The sequence below is a fragment of the Podarcis gaigeae genome (assembly GCF_964106915.1).
Source record: "Podarcis gaigeae genome assembly, chromosome: Z".
In the NCBI taxonomy this organism is placed as follows: domain Eukaryota; kingdom Metazoa; phylum Chordata; class Lepidosauria; order Squamata; family Lacertidae; genus Podarcis; species Podarcis gaigeae.
Genome location: NC_139691.1, coordinates 35,957,193 through 35,979,812, shown reverse-complemented (window position 1 = coordinate 35,979,812; position 22,620 = coordinate 35,957,193). Strand labels below are relative to the sequence as shown.

Genomic DNA, 22,620 nt, shown 5'->3' with positions numbered 1-22,620 from the left:
GGGTTGCTGATCAATTTGCCTAGTCATGGGAGGGCGGCCTGTTCCCCAACCGCAACACGTGCTCTCTGCTAGGGAGAACACGCTTTACGTTTACCTTTAGATGCGAACGGGGCTCCGGAACGGATCCCGTTCGTATCTAGAGGTACCACTGTATCCCCATTTTCTATGAAGCTCAGGATAGTGACTCTAATGTATTTTGTCACCACAACTCTGGCAGGTAGGTTTGTCCAAGACTGACTGGCACAAGATGAGTTTCAAAGATGGCTAAGTGGGGCTTTGAAATTGAGTCTCTTTCAACCCAGTCAAAAGGGGTGAGTACATTTTCTTGATGTTGAAGAACAGGTCACCTTTACTTATTTGATTTGTACATGCCTCTCCCTTCTATCTTCACAACAACCATGTAAGGTAGGCTAGGCCAAGGTCTCTCAAACAACCTTTCTGGCTAAGTGGATATTTGGACCTGTGACCCCCTCTAATTTAGTTCTGTACACTAACTACCATCCCATACTGGCTCTACCACCACCTCCCCCTTCCCCAAGGCCCTGAAGCTTCATGGGAAAACAGCAGAAGTGATGTCAGTCCCAAATAGTGTTGTTTTTTCTCACCAGGGATGGGACTAGGGAAACTGCTTCCTAAGGCAGGAAATGTTCATTTATGCTAGGACCATGAGAACCATGGCAGGAAAAGTCTCTCATCTGGGTCCTGAGAACATCACGCAACCTCATTTCCATCTACTACCTGAAGGTGAATTTCTGAGCTGGAGGGGCCTTTGCACCCACCTTTTTTTTTTTTTTTTTTTTTTTTGCAAGCATACAAATTGAATGAGCACAAAACTTTGGATCTTTGCAAGCATTCGGTTGAAGCTACTCTGAGAATTTCATTAAAGGGAATTTCATAGAAAAACCTTGAATGAGTATATATCAATACTTTTTTTTTTTAGGGTGAACAGCAGGATTCTTGTAAATTGTTCAAAACTGATTTAGTTTTGTGCTATAGTTCTATTGCCTGTATACCACAGAAACTTTGTATTTCTAGAGAGGGTCAATAGAGGAGGAGGAGAGTGTGGAGAGTCAGATCTCCGTTTCTCTAGCTGTTGGGAGACTGGCACTACAGGGTCCCATTCAGTAGTGGCCCCCAGGTGAGCAGGTCTTTGTCATCCCAGTGGTACTTAGCCCTTTTATCTGAAAGAACAGGGAGTCCTAACAAAAAGAAAGAGCAAGTGTTCAGGAAATTAAATGGGATCTTAAAAGACCTCTATTAGGCTGAGAAGCAGCTTCACTCAGTACGGTTAGGTTGGATCCACTATGCAGTGTCATAGCTATGACTCCTAATCTGGCTACTATGGAGTCATATCTGCTGTCCATGTTCCACTCATCCACCTCCCCACATGCCTTCATCTCTCTGCCTGCTACAGTTAAGCACATAGGAAGAGCCCCGTTGCATCAGGCCAAGTGTTCATTTGTCCAGCAACCTCTTCTCACAGTGGCCAGCCACATGGTGTTTTGGAGTCTGGAAGGAGGAGCTGAGTGCAGCAGTTTCCCTCCTCTTTCTCTGTTGGGAGCTCCATGCCATTCTCTCTTCACTCATCCCTGTAGGACAGATAGATTGGGTTTAGATCTCTCTCCCTGTTCCCACCCACCCTCAGGAATATCTGTTCCTTCCACCAGCTATGTAATCTGGCACCAGCCTTGCCCTGTGTTTTTAACCAGGTAAGGCTAGCTGGTCACACCCACCCAGCATCACATGGCACTGCCCATCAGGTGAAAAGTTATGTAGAGGCACTGGAAACAAGCAATTACAAAAATCAGGTAAAAGATTGCTTCTGGACCCTAAACTATGTGTTCTATTTTTAATAAAGGGAATGCAGCTCTTATATGTAAACAGTTGCATATCTTATTGTATAACCATTCAATTAGTCATTACGCTGGGCTGGAAAGGCACTTCATGCTGTACCCTACATAACTGGTTCAATAAAGTCATGGTCATTGTTATTTCAGACAATTTGGTATGTAATCTTCATGTGACTAGCACTGCCACTGATCCTTCTGTTTGGGGTTATTTATTAAATGTGCAATGACTTCTTACTGTCTTGTCTTGTCTTTTTCATGGTATAATGTAAGGCTGTTTTCATATCTCATTTATAATTTTATAATTGTATCCCATTTCATTCACTTCTGTATTCTTATTTGTCTTTGGACTTTATTATCAAAAGCACTTTGTGTTGGACTTATATTATTTTGTTCTTATTGTTTGCTTTTATCTTTGTATGTATTGTCTTTGTTGTTCAGTGGGGGAGGGGGGAGGTGTGGATAGCAGCTAAAGACACATCTTACTAACTTCTGAGCCACTTAGGAAGTGGTTGAGATAGCTGCAAGGCCTTGCGGGGAGGGCAGTGTCCTAAACACTGTCCACTCATTTTTACTTTTATGTTTTGCAATATTTTCTCTTCCACAAGTATTATAAAGGTAAAGGGACCCCTGACCATTAGGTCCAGTCGTAACCGACTCTGGGGTTGCGGCGCTCATCTCGCTTTATTGGCCAAGGGAGCCGGTGTACAGTCATGTGGCCAGCATGACTAAGCCACTTCTGGCGAACCAGAGCAGCGCATGGAAACGCCGTTTATCTTCCCTCTGGAGCAATACCTATTTATCTACTCGGACTTTGATGTGCTTTCGAACTGCTAGGTTGGCAGGAGCAGCGACTGAGCAATGGGAGCTCACCCCGTCATGGGGATTCGAACTGCCGACCTTCTGATCGGCAAGTCCTAGGCTCTGTGGTTTAACCCACAGTGCCACCAGCTTCCCTTGCCACAAGTATTATAGGAACCTAGGAAGTGGGCTTGCACTGACCAGTGATCCATCTAGCTCAGGATTATCTGCACTGATTGGGAGTGGCTCTCCAGATTTCCATGACATGGTCTTTCCCAGCCCTACCTGGAGATGCCATGTATTGAACTGGAACCCTCTGCATGCAAAGCAAATCCTCTAACACTGAGCCATGGTCTTTTGCATTAAACACTATAGCACTGCAAAACTGTAAGAGTATAATCTACTCATACATAAGCTTGATAACGTTCAAAAGGACTTACAGTAGAACCTCAGGTTGTGAACGTGTTCCGTATGGGAGGCATGTTCGCAACCTGCAGCGTTCACAACCCACAGCGCTGCATCTGCGCACAGACGGGTTGTGGTTCGGTGCTTCTGCGCATGCACAAAGTGCAATTTAGCGCTTCTGTGCATGCGCGAGTGCCAGAACCCGGAGGTAACCCGTTCCGGTACTTCCAGGTTCGGCGCAGTACACAACCTGAAAATGCATAATCTGAAGCATCTGTAACCCGAGGTACCACTGTACTTCCAGGGAAGTCTGTACAGTACTGCAATGCTAGTACTGTACTAAGCCTACATACTAAGGAGTAAACTCCAGGGAACACAGTAGGTGTTACTTCTGAGCAAACCTGCAAATGATTGCACCATAAGTCTCATTAGTATACTGCTGCAGCAGCTTCCTGTGTGAATTATGTAAGTTTTCCACTATGCTTTATTAGACGTAGTTTATTTCCTTTTCAACTTAATAAAAAGCAATTGCATGATTTAAAGCACATACGCACACCAGATTGCCTATTATTGGAGAAAGATGGATTAATTTGTTCATTTGTCTAGTCATTTGTTTTCATATAAAGCAAAATGACAGGACAACAGCTGGAGATTATTATTATTTTTAATAGCCTTCAGGCTTTTCTTTATTGAATATTTCCAAGTGTATATCAATCTAACTATTTTAATAATTCCAAGATTCCAAAATATGTAACCTTAAAAATCTACTCCGTTAATTTGTGCAGATTTGCACGTCAAGCAGCACAAAAGGAACCCTTGATATAACCCAGGGCTTTATAGGCTTCCATTTGGCACTTCTTAAAAGCTAAATACAGTGTTTCCAGCTTTAGATATCTCTTCCCTTCATTTGCACTCTCCAGCACTAGCAGGATACAATGGAAGTGGCAAAGAGGATTTAATTTTATTACCCAAAATATTTCATCCTCTCTTCCCTAAGTTTATATTACTGTAATGCATTTTGTTATTTACATGCTGCTGCAAAGACAGACAGCCAAATAAGAACTGGAGTCAGAGAGACATTTAGAATACAAATAAAAATTCTTCAATCCTCCCCCCCTCCCCAGCATGATGGCAGAGAAAAGCCAGCAAGATGTTGAAGCCGAGTTTCATCCTTCCTTCCTTAAATAATTTATGGCCTAACTGAAGAAGTATGAAATGCACGGTGGGGAGAAAAAAATCAAGGAGTAGTTACTGTTGGGAGTTATGCTGTATGGAGACTGGGAAGGAAATCAATGGAGTTTACTTTTTTAAGCAATCATACCAAATTCACAATTTCCGAAACAATATGCAAATTGAAATACAGCCGTTCTTTGAAATTCACGCTTTTCTGAATTTTGCAAGGCAGTTCTCCAGCTAAGTAATGTGTACAGAAATGCACCTACTAGGATAAAGTATGCATAAATAGGCATATACAGTCAATTCCCCCCCCCCCAAACACACACAAATGCATGGGGGGTTACATCCCATGCCCCTGTGTGTGTAAGTGAAAATCGTGTAAGTGGGGAGCACCCCCTAAACACCCTTTAAATGTCTTCTCTGGTGCTCTCTCTCTAATCCAGACCAAAAATATGGTATCCAAAAATATCCACAACTAGAGTTGAAACTCTGGGGCTGGAAGGAGACTGGAGGATGCATAGGAAAGTGGCATCTGTTGCTGTGCCACTGTATGTCTCAGCTGTTGTTAAAGTCTGGCTGTGCCTCCTGTATCTTTGGGGCTTCCTCCACCCTCACTGAAGTTCTCTTTGGGCTCAGGGGGAGGGTCTCATGGCTCTTCAGCTCTCTCCTGCCATTTCCAGGTTTGAATCAAATTATTTGTTTATTCCCCAGTGGGGCACATGTACACGGTCATGTGTAATATAAAATGGGGGTGCAATATATAATGGTCTACAAAACTGTGTATATTAGTCGAAAATGGCTATTAGAAGTTTCCTCTTAAAGAAATTTCTGTACGTTCTTTAAAAAAAATGCAAATTGCTGAATTTAAGATTGAAAAAATGAGGAATTGGGAGAACAGAAACCAAGAAACCTTGTGGCAGAGGAAAGGAGTGCTCAGTCTGACCAGACAGAAAAGAGCCCAGCTAAAAATATGATGCAGTGCCCGTGTCTGCCACATTCTCTTTTATTATAAGCTCACCAGTGAGAGCTTGGGATATCAGATTTCAGTGGCACCCCTCAGCCTCTCACACTCTAAGGTTGTAAGGTGGTTCAGTGGAAGTGGGTAGTGTTTGACCTGTAGGACAATCCCATCACAAGGGATGCCAGGAGAAAATAGGAAGCTACAGGTATGACAAGAGATGATGTGAAGGGCTCTAGCTTGTTTGATAGAGCTTTGCAACCAGAGTGCCTTGGGTTAAATCATTTGCACCTCCAGGTGTGGGTTGCCCCAAACCCTGGCAAACTGCTGCCAGTCAGTGTAGTCAGTACAGAACTAGATGGATCCACTTACTAACTTGGTATAAGGCAGCTTCCTACGCTCCTAAGATCTACCTGCTTAAGGGTACAGTGGTACCTCGGGTTAAGTACTTAATTCGTTCTGGAGGTCCGTTCTTAACCTGAAACTGTTCTTAACCTGAAGCACCACTTTAGCTAATGGGGCCTCCTGCTGCTGCTGCGCTGCCGGAGCACGATTTCTGTTCTTATCCTGAAGCAAAGTTCTTAACCTGAAGCACTATTTCTGGGTTAGCGGAGTCTGTAACCTGAAGCATATGTAACCTGAAGTGTATGTAACCCGAGGTACCACTGTACTTCGCTTTTTTGGCCTTCTGACAGAGCCTTCTTGTTATTAGTTCCCCAATAATGAAATGCCTTTCCTGGTGAGGTGCAACCGATTGCTAACTTTCAGCAAGAATTGTAAAACATTCCTGTTCACCCAGGCATTTGATAGCTGAAAGAAATTGTTTTTTGCAAATTTGAAATGATTAGATATGAGGATAAGTAACTGTTTAAAACAGTTTTAGAGCAGAGGTGGCTTCTCAGCACAAGGGCCATATTCTATTCTGGGCAACCTTCTGAAGATCATTTTCAGATGTTGAGTGGAGCCATGAGCAAAGTGGGCCCATGAGCTCCAAAAACTGGGGGAACCTGATTTAAAAGAACCATCAGAACTAACATTGTCTAGAACTCTCCCTAGATACTTGCATATCTTTCTTCTTTGAAAGTCTAAGTATTTAGATAAAGCTCCATGTCAACTTGCAAGAAGCAAGCTATTGCAGGAGAGAACAAAGCAAATAGACTACAGTGGAGAATAGGCTACAGGAAGGGTTCTCGTGAACTAGGGCTGAATATTTCACATTGGAATTCTCATTAAAAATGCCGATTAAGTATAAAAGTCAAGCAAGAGTCTTACGACGCAAAGAACAGTACTCAATTCATAAAGTAAATGGTTTTGTTTTTTTGTTTAATGGAAAAGCTTGAATTTTCCTTGCCACAGGCAAAATAAGTGCTTGAAGACGCTCCATGGCCTGTAGCCATTCATTCACAACGTCCTAGGTGAAGTACTTTATTGTGATGTATCTTGTCAGGTTGTTTCATTCACATCATACAGTGTTACATCATCTAATGTGATTTGACAGATGCAGCTTGACATAACATGACATGAAACATGTCACAGAATAAATTTAAAAAGCAGTTGCTGGAAGGTAAAATCTCATAGTTTTTTTGCACAAGGAAAAAGAATTTCACATGTATGTTAGTATGGATTGTTCAGATTGCATGCACACACACAATTATCAGGTGCATGTAGACAACAAATTAAAGAGACACTGTTACTCTGGATAAATTCTTATTTTAAATAGAGGGGCTAGCTCAGTCATCTGAACTGGCAGGCCATTTTCTCCATGATATTGCATGGAGAAACCATGCAGAATTTTGGAAAGGAAGGGAATATGCTAGAGAAATACTATTCACAGTAAGTTTCAGAATCATGGCTCTTGGATATTCATAATTTATCACTGACCCTCTGCATGTTTAGGTCCAAGTTGGATTTACTCAAATAAGTGTACATGGGGCAACTATTTAAACTGGAAAAAAGCCATGCATTTGTTAAAGATTTATTGGAGAATTTTTTTTAATAATAACTAAGAGAAGGTCACTCACAAAGGACAATCTCCCCACTTCTCTCGCACAAACACATTAATTTTTTAAGTAGCTGTCTAAAAATGCTCAGCCACATTGCTTCAAAAGCGGAACACTCATATAGCACCTAGCTCTCCAAGAGAAATGGACTCATCAGGCTTGGCTCTCTAGAGCCTTGGTCAAATAGCATGCCTTGCTGTTTGGTTTCCTTTTGCATCATATATTAATCTTGACGTCTTTCTAACACACACATCAGGCCATCAATCTCCTTGGAAAGACACATTTGACTAAATACATTTTGTGTCCTTATAGTTTCAACTTATATGATGACCTTCATTCCCTTCGATCATGCTGTGTATTTTTTCTGTCACAGCGGGACATGATCTCTTTGTTAATTTATGTTGATCCGCTGTTTTCTTCTGCGTACATTTTATCTTCATATCCTGTTGGAAAAGTCAGTAAAAAATAACCCCCACCTTTAGGCCGGCTGCTTCAGAACAGTGGTCCAACATATTATATATCCAAAACAAATAGGGAATCTTTACTAGTTATTGAGATGCAATCCTAAATCTGATTAACTCTTCTGGAAATTAGAGTTTATTGAGTTTTGTGAAAAATCCAACTTGTGTCCGGATTCTGATTCATAATACCCTGAAAAATCTCCAGAAACAGGAACTAGGTCATGTGTAGTGCCATCTGGATACATGTTGGAATATTGACAAGGAGACCAGTTTGGGAAGCCAAAATACACTGGGAAATATCATGCTATTTATTTGCAATAAGTGTTACTGAATCTAGAGAGATGAGATTCTAATTCTAGACACACTTACCTACAAGTAAGCTGTATTGAATTCACTGGGACTTACACTGACACATGCTGCAATTGTATTTGGGCTTTATCCAGTGTTAGACCTACTCAGAGTAGACACAGTGAAAATAATGGACATCAGTAACTTAGACCCATTAATTTCAATGACCCTACACTGAGAATAACATATTTGAATACAACCCTTTGTTTACCATGGCTTTTCCTGGCTACTGGTGGCTACCTTTATAACATTTTAAGAATTTTTTTAATTAAGAATTTTACTGCATTTTAATCATTTCCATTTGTGTTATATTTTCTGATATTAGTGAATGCCAAAATGAGATGTCTGTATAACAAATGGCATATACATACTTTAATAAAAAGCACAAAAATAAATCTTGGTAGATACATATAAGATTGTGCTCCAAAGTGCCTCAGCTATTTTAGACATTCCAAAGAAAGTGAAAAAGTTTTACAACATGTTTCCAAAGACAGCATTCCAAACTGTGCTTTGACATTCAGTTTTTGACATTGTCCATATTTTAACCCACACAAGTTTTTTAGAAAGTATCATTCAGTGCTGAATTTTGAAATGCATTCCTTTCTGTTCTTTGCCAATTATTTTGTCAGTCATTATGTTCAGAGCTGCACATTAATTTGGGATGCAAATTGGAATTTTTTGCAAACACACAGCCCATTTGGCAGTAAACTGCCCATATTCAGTTGATCTGGAGGTCCCAAGACCTTTGGAAATTGTAAGTGAAATAAAATAATCCATGGTATGCCATTGTCTTAGAGCAGAGGGAGCCAATGTGATCCCCACCAGATGTTCTTACACAATAATTCCCGTCAGCCCAAGCTAACATGGTCACTGTAAAGGAATGAGTAGAATTGGAGTCCAAGAACATGGGGGGGGTGTGTCACATAGACTACGTGAGTTGGGTTTTCAGTGGTGACCTGGAGTCTTCCGAAAACCTTGCTGTTAAAGAGCTGTCTTTGTCAAATATCACATTGCCTTTCTCTGGATCTGTCTTATGATGCCTAATGGCATTGTAGCCATGATCTCTGCTTCATGTGAGTTCTCTGTTGCTACATGTTTTATGCTTATTTTAGGTTGGGGGTAGGGACGTGGGTGGCGCTGTGGTCTAAACCACTGAGCCTAGGGCTTGCCAATCGGAAGGTCGGCAGTTCAAATCCCTGCAACGGGGTGAGCTCCTGTTGCTCGGACCCAGCTCCTGCCAACCTAGCAGTTCGAAAGCACGTCAAAGTGCAAGTAGATAAATAGGTACCACTCTGGCGGGAAGGTAAACGGCGTTTCCATGCGCTGCTCTGGTTTCGCCAGAAGCGGCTTAGTCACACTGGCAACATGACCCGGAAAAACTGTCTGCAGACAAACGTCAGCTCCCTCGGCCAGTAAAGTGAGATGAGCACCGTAACCCCAGAGTCGTCTGCGATTGGACTTAACTGTCAGGGGTCCCTTTACCCTTACCTTTTAGGTTGAGGGTGGGGTGGGGTAGTGAGCTTGAGTTTTTGCTTTCGTGATTTATTTTATTTTAATGTTTTAATTGCAAACTGCCCAGATAATTTGGTTGGATATGTGGTATAAACTGATGCTGTTGATATTGACAGAATAATAATAACAGTAATAAGAATAGTAACAATAATAGTAATTCAAAGAAGCCTGTTCATAAATTGGCATTGCTGTTCCATAGTGATCAGTTCATACCTCTGCAATTCATACCCTTGACATTTACATTTACTGAGGGAGTCATCACCAAGGACACATCACCTACAGTGCCTTCCTCAAGAAAACCCCAGTAATTGCAGCCTAGGACTGAGTCCGCAGTCTTGATTTGATCATTAAGAAAAAAATGCAGACAATCTCACAGAAGCAAGAGGAGGGAGAGAGAAAAAGCATTAGCCTAGCTGAATTTTCTACACTGACTAAGCAGCTTTATCATTTCAAGGACAGAGAGGGAAAAAAAGACTTCAACTCTCCCTAAATGTAAATTACTGACACAATTGCAGCTACTTATGCCAACATAAAGTGGAATTTAACAGGGCCCTCTGGAGTTTTAAATCCTCTGAACGGTGAATGTAATGGGCAGTAGGCACTTTCTTTCAGGCAAGTTGTCAGGATTAAAATGAGAAATTTGCAGGTAGGGAAATGGTCACCTTAGTGAGCTCATGAAAAATAAAAATTAATGATGAGTTTCTTGTTTATATCCGGTTCACAGATTATCAATAAAAAAAATTGGATCAGAAACCCTGCTTTCCACCTCCCTTATCATTGCCTAGAGAGCCTGTTTGTAACGTGGCAAACTCTTGGAAAGATTGTTTTTGACTGGAAGCAATAACCAGTTTTCAAGTTGAAGAAAAGTTCAGGCATTGTTTGGTTGTCTTGTGTATGGTACCTGTATCTTTAAAGCGGGTGCTCTATTCCTTGCATTTTCTAAATAATTTCAGCATTTTTTTATACTTAAAGGTAAAGGGACCCCTGACTGTTAAGTCCAGTTGTAGATGACTCCGGGGTTGCGGCGCTCATCAATTTCACCCAATTTCAATCAGGGATAGTAAAGATTTTGCCTCAGGGTCCATTGATAAGAGAAACAAAACAGCATTAAAGGTATCTTCCACATTTGAATCTTACACCTCTCTTTGGGTTTTGCATGTGATGACATGAGTAATCATTTCTCCAAGGCTTTATTGCAGAGGCTCTTATGACAGGGTAAGATTCCATGGAAAAATACATCATCTCCCAGAAAAAAACCCCTATGTTTTAACTAGTCATTATAATGGGAACACTAACCTTGATGGACTAATGGTTTGGTTTAAGGGAGCTTTTTACATTCCAGGGGGGAATGTTTCTGGCTCATCCCACTCCCTGGTCTGAGAAAGCAGTTTTCTACTTGCAAAGAGGGTTTTTAAAATGCAAAGAAATATTCAAAAATGTAATCTTCCAGCTGCAGTCTGTAGTCATACAGCCCATTCTATGACAGCAAGAACTCTACCATCTCTTTATCATGGTTCCCAAAGCATGCCTGTGCAACAGCAAATGGTCTTGCTAGAGCCAAGAAGATAATAGAGATAACTATTTACCAATAGGATCTAAAAGGCTGAATGCACAATAGGATAATTAGAGCTCCTGTTTCTACTGCAGCCTTCTCACATCCCCTGAAGAGCTGTTCCTAGAGACTGGGTAGTTGGAGAGATTCTTATACTGTAAGTGGAATTTAATGTGGGAACTAAGTTGGTTATCTTATTTCCCCCATACTCTTAGACACACCTGACCATGGGGATGCCTCCCTACTGGCTGTGAGAAGGTTATTCAGTATACCTTGATCACAATAACAAACAGCCATGAAATACAAAAGCTATTAAACACCAGAGAAAATGGCTTCCATTTGTTACAAGCACAGTTCTACAAGCTCTCAAATGTAAACCATCGTCACTCTCCATGTACATGTCTGATTACTTCCATCCCTTAATGGTGTGGAAAAGCTAAAGAGATGTCCATCAGGGTAACACTAGGTTCCACGGCAAGGGGTACTGAAACAGCTGAGAAGCTGTCTAAGATGGAGGCTGTGTGCAACAAGTGAATAGCTATAATTGCCCCTGCTGTCTCACCTCTTCCTCATACAGAGTATGAACCTTGCTACCTCCTGAGAAGGACTCGTAGATAGAATATATAGTGCCTTGTGAACTATGCTGCAACTTTCATTCTGATGCAGTGTCATCACTCTCTCTGCTCCTATGGTCCTGGAACTAATGGTACAGGGATTGGAGCTAAGCTTTTGGGCCTCTGTCATCAGGATAGGGCATATTTCAAGGAGACAGCCCCAGGGCCCAAACAAAGGCATATCCTTGGTCCTAGTGTCCTATTGCTGGTGGTAGAGTCTTCTACAGCCAAAGAGGAGGTCTCATCTGCTTTTGGATATAGGCATGGGCTGGTCCTGACCATATTGTTTTGACCTCCTAAAGGTAGAGAAGTGGAATGGAGTCACAGGGAAACAGCTACTTCACAACTGTCTTAGCAATAGCCGGAAAATGTTTTAAATAGTCATATTCATAGTCATATCCATCTTCATTTTCCTTTCTTTCTTTCTTTCTTTCTTTCTTTCTTTCTTTCTTTCTTTTTAAAAAAGACTATCCACTTCATAACTCCAGCAATGCACACTTAAATAAAATATTGAGCCCAGTCTTCTATATACAATTGACACAATACATTCCTACCTTCCCAGTCATTCACTGAAAAAGGAAGAAACTGAGGTGTCTATTATAGAGAGGACAGATAAAATTTAACTTAACGAGGAAGAAATATCCATGCCACATGTTAAAGGAAAAGCAGCTGGAAGAATGAAATCTTAATCTAATTGATGCTTCAGAACAAAAAGGAGACAGCAGTTGGCACAAGACTGTAGTAATCACCAGAGCATGAGCCTCAGACTCTCAGTACTCTCATTATGACCAAATCTAATCAGATGTATAATCTGTATGAGCTACAACTGTGCAGAATTTTATCTGAATACTTTTTTGCGTGTGATATTTCTTTTTCTCAGCCACTGAGGCCCCTTTTGCACTTCTGTAAATATTCTTCAGCATTTGTGATGGCCAACATTTTGCCCCACAATGGTGGTCCAGGGCATTGTGGAATGTAGAAAATGGTGGCCAGCCTGCCAACAAAGTTGCAGTGACAGCAAAAATGTATAGATAGTGGGCAGGGGACAAAGGAGGTGTGTTGCTGTCATTGCCATTTTAAGTAACTGTTTCTTGACAACGTTAGTAAAATGGTTCCCCTGGATTCTCTGCTCACAAACAGGAAGGAGAATTTCAAGGTGTCACGTATGCACAACTCTAGTATGAACTAGATGTAGAGCCATACCCCAGTGCCACCCCATATACATATGACCTCCATAGTCCATTTCCTGCTGCATGGATGTTGCTTGTGAACTCAGACCACAGAAACCTGATATTCTCCTTGGAATTCCAGCATCAAGGTATCAATAAAGCAGACATGGAATGATGGGTTGGTTGGTAATTGAACTGTGCTGATGGGAACAAAAAATTAGATATGTGGGAGGGAGTCTGTACATTGCTATAGGCCTTTGCTTATGACAACAATTCAGGAAAGGCCAAGGATTTGATAGTGTACTTCTCATATCTCCCTTTGCAAGCTTCCCTGATAAGAAAAATGCACACCCTAGGTTTTAGTTTTCTAGATGACTGAATGGTACAAACAGTGTCCCCATGGAAACATTTCAAGAGCACACACTGGGCTCATGGCCCATTGGCTCTTGAGTGGAAAAATGGCTTGTGAATGGTGCCTTGCACCACCTGGTTAAAAATAGCATTTGATGGCTCACTGTTGAATATGTGAAATGACTCCTTCAGGAGACCATAGATCAATGGTAGGGCACCTTGTTTGCATGCAGAAGATCCCAGGGGCAGTCTCTGAAATCTTCCTTTTAAATAAAAAAGAATCAGGGAGCAGGTGATAGGAAAGACCTCTGTTCAAGACCTTGGAGAACTGCCAGTCAGAATAGATGTTATTGGGCAAGTTTGACCTGGTATAACAGCTTTATATGTTCCCCAAAGCACTGCATTTGTGGCAATATGAAAGTTTTGACAGACACTGCAGCCATAAAATGATGAAACGGCTCTTGTGAACCAGCCCTTCCTTAGCTTCTTTTATTTTAATAGATCACGCGTTCTTGTTGTAGCCAGTTTACAGAGATGCTTTATGATAAACCAACATATGGCAGGGATAACCAATGTGTCACTCTCTCAATGTTGGGGACCACAATTCCCATGACACCTGCTCATTGACTATGCTGGCTAGGACTGATGGGTGTTATGGTCCAAAACATCTGGATGATGTCATATTGGCTACTCCTGCAATACTGAGTCAACATGCAGCTTTGTCTACATATTCTGACAGGCTACATATTCTAACTGGCAGCAGGTTCTTGGATGTTAAGTGTCTTTTGCAGCACTTGCAACCTAATCCCTTTGGTGGAGAAGCTGGGGACTTTCTACATGCAAAACATGCATTCTAGTCTGCTATTGGGCTAGGGCCCTTTGCATCAACTTGATTGGTGATATTTATATGTAGGTAGAGGACTGTGCTGAGCACACAATGATAATGATTAGAACTCCACAAAGCTTTGGAATGTGCCATGTTCAATAGAAACATAGGGAGCTTCAATATACCAAATCAAACCATTGTTCCATTTAGCTCTACAAAGACTGACAGCATCTCTCCAGAGTTTAAGGCAGAAGTGGTGGAGTATGAACCTGAGACATTCTGCAGGCAATGCAGATGTTGTACTACTGAGGATGCACTGTCCTTTATGGAGTAACACCTGGGACATAAGATCGTGTCCAACAGAGTTAGAGCTAGCATTGGATACAACCAATGGGAATCTGGCTTACAATGAGCCAGATTATTGTTCCATCAAGCTACACTGGTTGGCAGTAGTTCTCCAGGCAGGGTTCTTCACAGCCCTAGCTGGAGATGCCAGGGACTGAACCTGGGACTTTTTGCATGTAAAATAAATGTTCTCCCACTGGGCTACTGCATCACCTTAAAAATCCAATGAGAATCCATTACAAAGCTACTCTCTAAGACAGGCAGACATGGAGGTAAAGATTGTGCAGGAAGCAATGGGATAGACATCCAAGTGTACATTTGAGGACTAGCGTGTAAATGAGGGATTTACAACAGCAGCCCCCAGACAAATTGCTGTATCACGGCTAGTTTAGCATTCTTATTATATATAAGCCAGAGAGTGTATAACAGCATGCTAAAGAAAGGCACACTGTATGTAAGTATGGCAAGAATTTGAAACAGTACACATATTTTACTTTTCTGTAAAATCCTCCAAGCCCTGCTAAAACTGAAGGGCACTTGAATTTTCCCCAAGCTGTAATTGTATCCAAGTTGCACTGGGTGGTTACACACTACAGTATGTCAGTCAAAAAATTGGTTTTCATTCCCTCTTCCAAAATTTACATGTAAAGCCTAAGAACAAAAGTAATATGCTAATATGAAATATCTGTAGATTAGTCACGGATGCTACTATTTTTTTTAAAAGATATTTATTACAAATCTCCAAATGGAGCACTCTCTCTCACCCCCAGTTCATTGTGCAAAAACTAATCTTAAACTTTCAAATATATTACTTGACATTTTATAGCCACCAGAGCAGAATAGCAATTTTTTAAATGTTAGTGGAAATTGGATAAGAAACCACATCTCAAAGGAGAATCACTAGAGTATGGAATACAGCTATTAATTTATTTTCCATTACCACCTGGAATCTCTTTCTACTCTTCACATCCATCTATCATCTGTTCTGCTTAGTCTATACCCATAAAAATAATTTTGTGATTATAGGAGGGAAAGATACTGTCAGATGATTTATGGGTGATCAGTAATCTAAAAGTAACACTGCAAATTAAGCTTCTCAAATAAGCACTTAATTTAGATGTAAGAAGACATTTATTGTACAGTATGTTAATTAAACAACAATTCATGGATAAAGAGCAGCTGATTAGGTTACACAGATACCAGAACAGCTTAGACACTCTCTTTCTCTTTTTAATTTTAGATGCTACAGTAAATGATCCTCCAAGCTCATCCATATTAACCTTTGTACAGTTATTCACAACTGCATTCTATCTCCTCCCCAAAGTTTTACAGCTAATCTTGTTTTGTCCAGAACTTGATACTGTTGTTATAATGGAAGGAGAGAAAACCATTTTTTTAAGAAAAAGAGAGGGAGATGTCAATAAACAAAAATCCAGTTCACAGACTTTACTGAACCAGCACTATTCTGACATGGTGGAGGAGCAAGCATGCCCCCTCCACCAAAGATATAAATAATGACACCTGTGAGATATAAATAACAGTGCTTGGTTTTACATTAATGCACAAGTGGGAAAGGGCTGTAGCTGAGTGGTGGAGAGCATCTGCTTTGCATGCAGAAAGTCCCAGGTTCAATCCCCAGTATCTCCAGGTAGGGCTGGGGGAAAACCCCTGCCTGAAACCATCCCAGGCTGTGTAGGAAATACAGAACTTGGTGGGGGCCAAAGGTCTGATTTGGTGTAAGGCAGGCATGTCCAACAGGTAGATCGTCTGTGGTAGATCACTGGCAGATCAGTGGCTCCCCCCCCCCAAAGAAGCTGGACAACTTTGGGTCCCCTAAAAAAAGCTCAACATTTTGGCCCTTCACCCCCAAAAAACAGGCCTTCTATCCTCCCTAAAAGAAGCTCATCAAGTTTGACCTGAACCCCCAAAAAGGGGGTAGATCACTGCCAGTCTTTGTGAGTAGATGGCAGTCTCTTGGGAGTTGGCTACCCTTGGTGTAAGGCATGTAGTTATGTTCCCCCAATCGGTATACATTCTTATAAAATTCACATGGACTAGGTGTGCTCATGATGGAGGTGTGCAAATTATTTGTACAAATCCCAAGTAACTGGCTGCGATGAGTGCCACAGAGAGATCTACAAAGCACTTTATTATGTGCCTCAGCAATCTAGGCATCAAAGAAAAAATGCTGCAGACAAATATTTATGAGAAGGAAAACTATGTTTCTAAGCTTTACTGCTAATGCCATGATTGGGGGGGGGGGGAGAGAAGCTTTGCGAAATGGAAACTTACATCTCTAGCTTAAGGAAAACATCAGGTTCGGGTGGGGGGGGGGACTTCCAAATCACCTGCAAGGTCTAGTATGTAATCAGAGGAAATGATTTTATCAGCACTCTCCTATTCCAGTGCTTTGGAGGAAGGATCAGTTTTCAAGAGCGAATCATTTATTTGTCTCCTCTAAGCTTAAGGAAGATGCCATGTTTCAGAGGGAAGTGGTGGAAGGAGAGTTGTGCTGTGACTGACATGCCAAGCTTGTAACTGCATAGCACAAATGCCTCTGGGCCTATTTGTTTGCCATTTTTCAGATTTCTTACACAGGGGCTTCTCTCGTGTGCACCTGCAGTTTTTAACCAATTGTCCACAAAATACCAAGGGAGCGTAAATAATTCCTTTTAAAAAAAAAACCAACACCCTGAAAATATAAAGGCTGCACTTGCAGGAAAACCACTGCAGCCATCCTGCTGAAATTTGGCAGGATTTAGGCACTGAGGAGGGATGGCCTTGCCTGCAGATTTCATTCAATTCCACCCAAAACAATATTCAGATATACCAAGCTTATTTGTAGGTACTCACGTGGCTATTTATATATCATTTGCTTCAGTAGAATAGGTTGCAAGTAAAAATAGCAGTAAAGCATGCAAATTTCATGAAGAAGGTCCCAGATACAAATTTCCTGAATTTGTATTTGAAGGATCTCTGGTGGAAGCATGAAGTAATCCTATTGAAGTATTGTCACTCATTATAAACAATGCAGGGACAGATAGCCATTAGCTTGGCAGTATCTAAGACAGCTGTTATCCACTCTCCACAGTGTTTCCCAGGCTTGGTAACAGCATACTTAGCTCCTGGGCTAAGTTCAAAGTGCTCGTTTGAGTATATAAAGGCCTATGCAGCTTGGGACCAGAATACCTGAAAGATCCTCTCACTTCTTATACACCCAATCACTGCACATAATTCCAGCCAGCCAATCACACAACCCTCTAGCAGGTCATCCCATTCCTTTCCACCCCACCTCTTGAGAATGACAATCATCACCCTATGGATAATGAGCAACATTCCATAGGTCTATTGGAGAGGAGAAATAATTTGTTTTATACTTCTACTGGTCTCAAGTTTTTTTCAAGCATGCTGACACTTCCCTCGTTTTTTGGTTGCAATCCCATTGACACTCATTACCTCTTGGAAGGAATAAGATATTTGTGTGTGTGTGTGTGTGTGTGTGTGTGTGCGCGCACACACACACACACACACAAGTATGCTTTTTAAAAAAGCTACTTATAATGCAACAAGACAACAACAAGCAAAGTACATGGCAAAATTTATATGCATCTCAAACTAGAACAAGATTTGCCCTTTGGGAAATTTCATCTATCTTTAAAGATTGCTTCTATTGCATGCCTTTAAATAAATAAAGAAAGCTGAAGAATATTTTTGGGAAGAGGAAGCTATATTGTACATATTCTGGAGTTGTTTATTGGCTTTCTGCAGTGGATGCAAAAAAAAAAAGCTCTTTGAAGACATAAAACACACCAAGTGCTCACACTCATTCCTGTCTTTTTAATGAACTTGGTTATGTTGTAAAATTATACCCAGGCAAATAAAATATTATATATATTTTAAAGAGAAAATAGGGGGAATTTGAGTTTCTCCAGTTGCAATTTTACAATTAGCATAATTTATCCACAGGATGGCACTGTAGGGTTTGGCTATCACTGCGTCTACAAGGAGTGTGTGAGAGGAAACAACAAGCTAGAATAAAGCTGCAATGAAAAGAAAAAGGAAGAAGCGTGCAAAGACACAACACAGAGAGAGACTTCATGTGTAGAATGTATGTGTGGATAAGGAAAACCAGGGGACAGCCAGTGGCCCCATACTCAACCTCAGGTACATGATCAGCTCCACCTCCAGTGTTTGCAGCTGTTCATGCACTGAGATCCTTTTGTGTAGGGTTGGGCTGAATGTGCTGATAAAAGGGAGTGGGGCTCTGTCACTGCTGGTAGGCTGCCCCACCACAATTTTTCTAGACACTTTGATGCACATCCTAAATATGGCCAAATTGCCTCCATCTGCACACACCAGCATTTGCAACATCTCTTATTTTAATACTGATATAACTACTGCTCATATGAACAAGGGTGTCCACCAATTCCCACTCACTGGGCATCTTGGTTCAGTCAGAGGTTATTACACTCTTCAGAAATAGCAACCCAACTATTCTATATGTGGCCATTAAACTCAGGATGCAGGAAAGACTCAAAAGTCCCCAGATCTTCATTTCAAGCTATGAATTTAACAACTTAACACATCAGGCAAGTCCAGCTGTTGTTATCCCCAGGATCATCATGCTTGTTCATAGCCCGAAATTTCTTAGTTTTGCTGCCTACCAAAAGACAAAAAGTCTTTCTCTTTTTAGATGGCATATCGTCCTCTGTGAGCCAGCCATTTAAAACAAAAAACCTCACTGCAGACCTTTGGGGTAAACTACAGAATCTGCAAAGCATGAGACATCGCCAGAGATCAGTGACTTAATCTGATGGCTGATAGCTTCCCTGCAGAAGACAAATGACTCTCCAAGATCACCTAGTGGGGATGCACTGATAGGCAACTAAGCTTGGGCATTAATCATCCTGCCCAATGAGTGCACATGTGTATATGTGAATGAGAGCTACATATTCCTCTTTGGCGCCAAATGACTCTTGTACCAGTATCACCCAGCCAATTCTCTGGCACTGTGTAAGAGGTAGTGTTGGCAGCTGTTGAGTTGTCACAGGTGGCTCAATAACATGCAGGGCCCATTCTCATGATACACCTGCTAAATGGGGGGGGGGGTGTTGTTACCTTTCCATACACCAGTGATCCGTGCTGCACACCCACTAGTAGGGATGTTCATTAAGCATTTAATGTTCAGCAACATGATTGTTATTTCCAGCTTGGTCATAGCGGGCTAAGTTTGAATGATGCTCTCCCTCATGGGCCAGGCTGGAGGAGCTTTGGAGACTCTGGAAGCATGCCCCTTCCAACTCCGGTTCGGCTGATGAACCACAGGATCCTGGTGCCATGAGAGCAAGAACTGCAGAACAGGCTGCTGTCCAAATATATCCTTGGTGAATTCTCTCGCTTTCATTTTATTTGACATTTTAGAGGCAGAGAGTTCTTACAGATGACTGGCCTGTGGCAGCTGGCTGCCAACATGAGCTGTTATTGAGTTATCTCACACACACACACACACACACACACACACACGTACAAATGTGTGAAAAATTGAAACAGCAATGGCTGTTGCAAGAGGAAAATGTGTGAAAAATTGAAATGACAAAAGCTTTGTGTTATCAGCCTCTCTCGCTGTCACAGACAAACTGGGAAGCTGCTAGCAGTCTTGAAGTCAAAGAGGGATGTCACAGCATGGCAAAGGGGCCCTCCGGTCACGAACTCTCTTGGATAAATCTTCAGGTATAAGTCTTGTCCAGTTTGTAAGAAAGGGGAAAGAGGGAATGTAGTAAAACGAATGAAGAAAGAGACAAACAAATATCAGCAAAATGAGGCCATAGCTGCTACACAGATTTAAACACAGCTACAACTAGGGATGTGAGAGGAATTTTGTTCAGTTCACATTTTAACTACCAAATTTGCACTTCCTGAAACAACACACAAACCAAAACTACAGATCCAATGATTCTTTGGAAAGGAACTCAAGACACTTATGTACGAAATTAATATTTGTAGTGTACCAATAACTTGAAAACAACAGTTATTATTGCTATTCAGAAGAAGACAGAGTCTTGTGAATTCTTCAAGGTTAACAAATTTACCATATCAAAAAAGGTAATGTCTGCTATAGAGTCTGTTTACTCTTATTTTTTTACCTAGTGTGTTAACTATGAAATTTTGTTCTTTTGTTTGTATTTAGAAGCTACACAAAATCTGAGGCCTTAAGGTGTAGATTACTGGTTTGTGTATAAATATGCCACTGGGTGCCCTCAAGAAATTGGGGACTACAACTCCCATCAGTCCCAGCTGGCATTGATGGGAGTTGTAGCTGGCACTGATGGGATCTGTAGGGCACCAGGGACTATTTTCAGTTTAAATAGACATGTGAAAATATGGAAAGAAGAAAGAACAAGTAAAGAAAATGGAGGGAAACTGATGCTAAATTAAAATATCAGGGAATTAAAGAAGGTATGAGAAAATAAATATATACTAAAGTGCTTTTGAAGACCATTTGTCATTTAAATATCTGAAAGTACAGAGTTGCTGCCAGAGAAGTGCATTAGATAGGATGGGTGAACTGTGACCCCCTGACCTTGTTGCTAGACTGTAGTTGCTCAACTGCATCATCACTGACCACTGACCATACTGGCTGAGGATGATGGGGGTTGTGGTTCAACAGCATCTGGAGGACATTGCACTTGATGCCTTTGATCTGTATGCATGATTCATGAATCCCAACAACAGCACCTTTAATAAAGAAATGGCATTTGCCTGTTTCTTATTAGCCCCGGTGGTTTCAGTTTTCTGACCCTGAAGGGTCTTACAACTCCTACTCCTAAGTCCATTCAATCTTACAACACTTGGCGAATAGAAAAAAAATTGTGCCAAATTGGGGGGGAGGTTGTCGTGACATATCCACTGGTCCTCAGGAGAGTCCCCACCCCAATCTCTACCCTGGCATCCACTGAAAGTCACTAAATGCCCCACCTTTCATAAGAGTATTAAACCCACAGTTGAATAGTTCATTTTTTTTTTTTTATAAAGATATTTATTAGGGTTTTTTATAAAAAATACAAAAATAATAAACAACAATCCTTTTGTCTTAACAAATTTTCAAACCTTTTTGGACTTCCTCACGTTTCCCGTTCACACTTACATTGTAAATACATTTTTCCAAGCAAATTATCATGTAATTTATAGTCGCTCTTTTAAATGAAACATAACAATTCTTCAGCAATTTTTGTTTTCTAAAATCTCACTTATCTTCCAGTTCAAATCCAAATTAGTGATGGCCAATTTTTTGTAATCAAGCACCCTTCTTAACATTCCACCAAATTACAATATTTTTGTAAATAAATCTTAAATTTCCTCCAGTCTTCTTCAATCTTTTCTTCTCCCAAGTCTCGGATTCTGCCGGTCATTTCCGCCAATTGCATATAGTCCATCAGCTGCATCTGCCATTCTTCCAGTGTGGGTAAATCTTGAGTTTTCCAGTTCTTAGCGATAAGTATCCTTGCTGCCGTTGTAGCATACATAAAGAATGTTCGGTCCTTCTTTAACACCTTCTGGCCGACTATACCCAGGAGGAAGGCCTCTGGTTTCTTAGTGAAAGTATACTTAAATACTTTTTTCAGCTCGTTATATATCATTTCCCAGAAGGCCTTCACTTTCGGGCAAGTCCACCAGAGGTGAAAGAATGTTCCTTCATTTTCCTTACATTTCCAACATTTATTTTCGGACAAGTGGTATATTTTAGCAAGTTTAACAGGGGTCATGTACCATCTATATATCATTTTCATTACATTTTCCTTCAGAGCATTACATGCAGTGAAGTTCAGCCCAGTGGTCCACAACCTTTCCCAATCTTCAAACATAATATTATACCCAATGTCCTGTGCCCATCTTATCATAGCAGATTTAACCATTTCATCTTGTGTGTTCCATTTCAACAGCAAGTTATACATTCTTGATAATATCTTACTCTTTGGTTCTAACAGTTCTGTCTCTAACTTCGATTTTTCCACCTGGAATCCTAACTTTTTATCATTTTTAAAAACTTCTTTAATCTGAGCATAATGTAACCAGTCTAGCACTTTACCCTTCATTTTCTCCAAACTCTGCAATTTCCAATTGTCACCATCTTTTTCTAATATTTCCCAATACTTTGGCCAATTGGCCTCCATATTGGGTCTCTTCCGGGCCTTAGCCTCCAGAGGTGAAAGCCACCTTGGGGTTTTGTTTTCCAACAAGTCTTTGTATTTTGTCCA

At 41.0% G+C, this 22,620-nt stretch overlaps 2 long non-coding RNA genes across 2 annotated transcripts in view; one reads left to right on the top strand and one right to left on the bottom strand.

Annotated features, from left to right (window-relative positions):
• LOC310837038 overlaps window positions 1-22,620 on the bottom strand; it is a 293,685-nt gene that overhangs the window by 51,902 nt on the left and 219,163 nt on the right. The gene's annotated exons all lie outside the window — the stretch shown is intronic.
• On the top strand, window positions 668-21,354 carry LOC310837142. The gene is made up of 3 exons (XR_014560439.1): window positions 668-744; window positions 10,481-10,621; window positions 18,332-21,354. It is a non-coding gene; the product is annotated as an uncharacterized lncRNA (long non-coding RNA).